Source organism: Petromyzon marinus, chromosome 66 (genome assembly GCF_048934315.1).
Source record: "Petromyzon marinus isolate PM22_M1 ecotype Great Lakes invasive population chromosome 66, UKy_Petmar_22M1.pri1.0, whole genome shotgun sequence".
NCBI classification, from domain to species: domain Eukaryota; kingdom Metazoa; phylum Chordata; class Hyperoartia; order Petromyzontiformes; family Petromyzontidae; genus Petromyzon; species Petromyzon marinus.
Genome location: NC_133732.1, coordinates 3,605,615 through 3,611,614, shown reverse-complemented (window position 1 = coordinate 3,611,614; position 6,000 = coordinate 3,605,615).

Genomic DNA, 6,000 nt, shown 5'->3' with positions numbered 1-6,000 from the left:
TGTGAGTGTGTGTGACTACCTCGTCTCTGACTGAGTGTGTGTGACTACCTCGTCTCTGACTGAGTGTGTGTGACTACCTCGTCTCTGACTGGGTGTGAGTGTGACTACCTCGTCTCTGACTGAGTGTGACTACCTCGTCTCTGACTGAGTGTGTGTGACTACCTCGTCTCTGACTAAGTGAGTGTGACTACCTCGTCTCTGACTGTGTGACTACCTCGTCTCTGACTGAGTGTGTGTGACTACCTCGTCTCTGACTGAGTGTGTGTGACTACCTCGTCTCTGACTGAGTGTGTGTGACTACCTCGTCTCTGACTGAGTGTCTGTGACTACCTCGTCTCTGACTGTGAGTGTGACTACCTCGTCTGTGTGTGTGACTACCTCGTCTCTGACTGTGTGTGTGTGACTACCTCGTCTCTGACTGTGAGTGTGTGTGACTACCTCGTCTCTGACTGAGTGTGACTACCTCGTCTCTGACTGAGTGTGTGTGACTACCTCGTCTCTGACTAAGTGAGTGTGACTACCTCGTCTCTGACTGTGTGACTACCTCGTCTCTGACTGAGTGTGTGTGACTACCTCGTCTCTGACTGAGTGTGTGTGTGACTACCTCGTCTCTGACTGAGTGTGACTACCTCGTCTCTGACTGAGTGTGTGTGACTACCTCGTCTCTGACTAAGTGAGTGTGACTACCTCGTCTCTGACTGTGTGACTACCTCGTCTCTGACTGAGTGTGTGTGACTACCTCGTCTCTGACTGAGTGTGTGTGACTACCTCGTCTCTGACTGACTGAGTGTGACTACCTCGTCTCTGACTGAGTGTGTGTGACTACCTCGTCTCTGACTAAGTGAGTGTGACTACCTCGTCTCTGACTGTGTGACTACCTCGTCTCTGAGTGAGTGTGACTACCTCGTCTCTGACTGGGTGTGAGTGTGACTACCTCGTCTCTGACTGAGTGTGACTACCTCGTCTCTGACTGAGTGTGTGTGACTACCTCGTCTCTGACTAAGTGAGTGTGACTACCTCGTCTCTGACTGTGTGACTACCTCGTCTCTGACTGAGTGTGTGTGACTACCTCGTCTCTGACTGAGTGTGTGTGACTACCTCGTCTCTGACTGAGTGTGTGTGACTACCTCGTCTCTGACTGAGTGTCTGTGACTACCTCGTCTCTGACTGTGAGTGTGACTACCTCGTCTCTGACTGAGTGTGTGTGACTACCTCGTCTCTGACTGTGTGTGTGTGACTACCTCGTCTCTGACTGTGAGTGTGTGTGACTACCTCGTCTCTGAGTGAGTGTGACTACCTCGTCTCTGACTGTGAGTGTGTGTGACTACCTCGTCTCTGACTGTGAGTGTGTGTGACTACCTCGTCTCTGACTGTGAGTGTGTGTGACTACCTCGTCTTTGACTGTGAGTGTGTGTGACTACCTCGTCTCTGACTGTGTGACTACCTCATCTCTGACTGTGTGAGTGTGACTACCTCGTCTCTGACTGTGTGACTACCTCGTCTCTGACTGAGTGAGTGTGACTACCTCGTCTCTGAGTGAGTGTGACTACCTCGTCTCTGACTGAGTGTGTGTGACTACCTCGTCTCTGACTGAGTGTGACTACCTCGTCTTTGACTGTGAGTGACTACCTCGTCTCTGACTGTGTGTGTGTGACTACCTCGTCTCTGACTGAGTGAGTGTGACTACCTCGTCTCTGACTGAGTGTGTGTGTGACTACCTCGTCTCTGACTGTGTGTGTGTGACTACCTCGTCTCTGACTGTGAGTGTGTGTGACTACCTCGTCTCTGACTGAGTGAGTGTGACTACCTCGTCTCTGACTGTGTGTGTGACTACCTCGTCTCTGACTGAGTGAGTGTGACTACCTCGTCTCTGACTGAGTGACTACCTCGTCTCTGACTGAGTGTGTGTGACTACCTCGTCTCTGACTGGGTGTGAGTGTGACTACCTCGTCTCTGACTGAGTGTGACTACCTCGTCTCTGACTCAGTGTGTGTGACTACCTCGTCTCTGACTGAGTGTGTGTGACTACCTCGTCTCTGACTGTGAGTGTGTGTGACTACCTCGTCTCTGACTGAGTGAGTGTGACTACCTCGTCTCTGACTGTGTGTGTGTGTGACTACCTCGTCTCTGACTGAGTGAGTGTGACTACCTCGTCTCTGACTGAGTGACTACCTCGTCTCTGACTGAGTGTGTGTGACTACCTCGTCTCTGACTGGGTGTGAGTGTGACTACCTCGTCTCTGACTGAGTGAGTGTGACGACCTCGTCTCTGACTGAGTGACTACCTCGTCTCTGACTGAGTGTGTGTGACTACCTCGTCTCTGACTGGGTGTGAGTGTGACTACCTCGTCTCTGACTGAGTGTGACTACCTCGTCTCTGACTGAGTGTGTGTGACTACCTCGTCTCTGACTGAGTGTGTGTGACTACCTCGTCTCTGACTGGGTGTGAGTGTGACTACCTCGTCTCTGACTGAGTGTGACTACCTCGTCTCTGACTGAGTGTGTGTGACTACCTCGTCTCTGACTAAGTGAGTGTGACTACCTCGTCTCTGACTGTGTGACTACCTCGTCTCTGACTGAGTGTGTGTGACTACCTCGTCTCTGACTGAGTGTGTGCGACTACCTCGTCTCTGACTGAGTGTGTGTGACTACCTCGTCTCTGACTGAGTGTCTGTGACTACCTCGTCTCTGACTGTGAGTGTGACTACCTCGTCTCTGACTGAGTGTGTGTGACTACCTCGTCTCTGACTGTGTGTGTGTGACTACCTCGTCTCTGACTGTGAGTGTGTGTGACTACCTCGTCTCTGAGTGAGTGTGACTACCTCGTCTCTGACTGGGTGTGAGTGTGACTACCTCGTCTCTGACTGAGTGTGACTACCTCGTCTCTGACTGAGTGTGTGTGACTACCTCGTCTCTGACTAAGTGAGTGTGACTACCTCGTCTCTGACTGTGTGACTACCTCGTCTCTGACTGAGTGTGTGTGACTACCTCGTCTCTGACTGAGTGTGTGTGACTACCTCGTCTCTGACTAAGTGAGTGTGACTACCTCGTCTCTGACTGTGTGACTACCTCGTCTCTGACTGAGTGTGTGTGACTACCTCGTCTCTGACTGAGTGTGTGTGACTACCTCGTCTCTGACTGAGTGTGTGTGACTACCTCGTCTCTGACTGAGTGTCTGTGACTACCTCGTCTCTGACTGTGAGTGTGACTACCTCGTCTCTGACTGAGTGTGTGTGACTACCTCGTCTCTGACTGTGTGTGTGTGACTACCTCGTCTCTGACTGTGAGTGTGTGTGACTACCTCGTCTCTGAGTGAGTGTGACTACCTCGTCTCTGACTGTGAGTGTGTGTGACTACCTCGTCTCTGACTGTGAGTGTGTGTGACTACCTCGTCTCTGACTGTGAGTGTGTGTGACTACCTCGTCTTTGACTGTGAGTGTGTGTGACTACCTCGTCTCTGACTGTGTGACTACCTCATCTCTGACTGTGTGAGTGTGACTACCTCGTCTCTGACTGTGTGACTACCTCGTCTCTGACTGAGTGAGTGTGACTACCTCGTCTCTGAGTGAGTGTGACTACCTCGTCTCTGACTGAGTGTGTGTGACTACCTCGTCTCTGACTGAGTGTGACTACCTCGTCTTTGACTGTGAGTGACTACCTCGTCTCTGACTGTGTGTGTGTGACTACCTCGTCTCTGACTGAGTGAGTGTGACTACCTCGTCTCTGACTGAGTGTGTGTGTGACTACCTCGTCTCTGACTGTGTGTGTGTGACTACCTCGTCTCTGACTGTGAGTGTGTGTGACTACCTCGTCTCTAACTGAGTGAGTGTGACTACCTCGTCTCTGACTGTGTGTGTGACTACCTCGTCTCTGACTGAGTGAGTGTGACTACCTCGTCTCTGACTGAGTGACTACCTCGTCTCTGACTGAGTGTGTGTGACTACCTCGTCTCTGACTGGGTGTGAGTGTGACTACCTCGTCTCTGACTGAGTGTGACTACCTCGTCTCTGACTCAGTGTGTGTGACTACCTCGTCTCTGACTGAGTGTGTGTGACTACCTCGTCTCTGACTGTGAGTGTGTGTGACTACCTCGTCTCTGACTGAGTGAGTGTGACTACCTCGTCTCTGACTGTGTGTGTGTGACTACCTCGTCTCTGACTGAGTGAGTGTGACTACCTCGTCTCTGACTGAGTGACTACCTCGTCTCTGACTGAGTGTGTGTGACTACCTCGTCTCTGACTGGGTGTGAGTGTGACTACCTCGTCTCTGACTGAGTGAGTGTGACGACCTCGTCTCTGACTGAGTGACTACCTCGTCTCTGACTGAGTGTGTGTGACTACCTCGTCTCTGACTGGGTGTGAGTGTGACTACCTCGTCTCTGACTGAGTGTGACTACCTCGTCTCTGACTGAGTGTGTGTGACTACCTCGTCTCTGACTGAGTGTGTGTGACTACCTCGTCTCTGACTGGGTGTGAGTGTGACTACCTCGTCTCTGACTGAGTGTGACTACCTCGTCTCTGACTGAGTGTGTGTGACTACCTCGTCTCTGACTAAGTGAGTGTGACTACCTCGTCTCTGACTGTGTGACTACCTCGTCTCTGACTGAGTGTGTGTGACTACCTCGTCTCTGACTGAGTGTGTGTGACTACCTCGTCTCTGACTGAGTGTGTGTGACTACCTCGTCTCTGACTGAGTGTCTGTGACTACCTCGTCTCTGACTGTGAGTGTGACTACCTCGTCTCTGACTGAGTGTGTGTGACTACCTCGTCTCTGACTGTGTGTGTGTGACTACCTCGTCTCTGACTGTGAGTGTGTGTGACTACCTCGTCTCTGAGTGAGTGTGACTACCTCGTCTCTGACTGGGTGTGAGTGTGACTACCTCGTCTCTGACTGAGTGTGACTACCTCGTCTCTGACTGAGTGTGTGTGACTACCTCGTCTCTGACTAAGTGAGTGTGACTACCTCGTCTCTGACTGTGTGACTACCTCGTCTCTGACTGAGTGTGTGTGACTACCTCGTCTCTGACTGAGTGTGTGTGACTACCTCGTCTCTGACTGAGTGTGTGTGACTACCTCGTCTCTGACTGAGTGTCTGTGACTACCTCGTCTCTGACTGTGAGTGTGACTACCTCGTCTCTGACTGAGTGTGTGTGACTACCTCGTCTCTGACTGTGTGTGTGTGACTACCTCGTCTCTGACTGTGAGTGTGTGTGACTACCTCGTCTCTGACTGTGAGTGTGTGTGACTACCTCGTCTCTGACTGTGAGTGTGTGTGACTACCTCGTCTCTGACTGTGTGACTACCTCATCTCTGACTGTGTGAGTGTGACTACCTCGTCTCTGACTGTGTGACTACCTCGTCTCTGACTGAGTGAGTGTGACTACCTCGTCTCTGAGTGAGTGTGACTACCTCGTCTCTGACTGAGTGTGTGTGACTACCTCGTCTCTGACTGAGTGTGACTACCTCGTCTTTGACTGTGAGTGACTACCTCGTCTCTGACTGTGTGTGACTACCTCGTCTCTGACTGAGTGAGTGTGACTACCTCGTCTCTGACTGAGTGTGTGTGTGACTACCTCGTCTCTGACTGTGTGTGTGTGACTACCTCGTCTCTGACTGTGAGTGTGTGTGACTACCTCGTCTCTGACTGAGTGAGTGTGACTACCTCGTCTCTGACTGTGTGTGTGACTACCTCGTCTCTGACTGAGTGAGTGTGACTACCTCGTCTCTGACTGAGTGACTACCTCGTCTCTGACTGAGTGTGTGTGACTACCTCGTCTCTGACTGGGTGTGAGTGTGACTACCTCGTCTCTGACTGAGTGTGACTACCTCGTCTCTGACTGTGTGAGTGTGACTACCTCGTCTCTGACTGTGTGACTACCTCGTCTCTGACTGAGTGAGTGTGACTACCTCGTCTCTGAGTGAGTGTGACTACCTCGTCTCTGACTGAGTGTGTGTGACTACCTCGTCTCTGACTGAGTGTGACTACCTCGTCTTTGACTGTG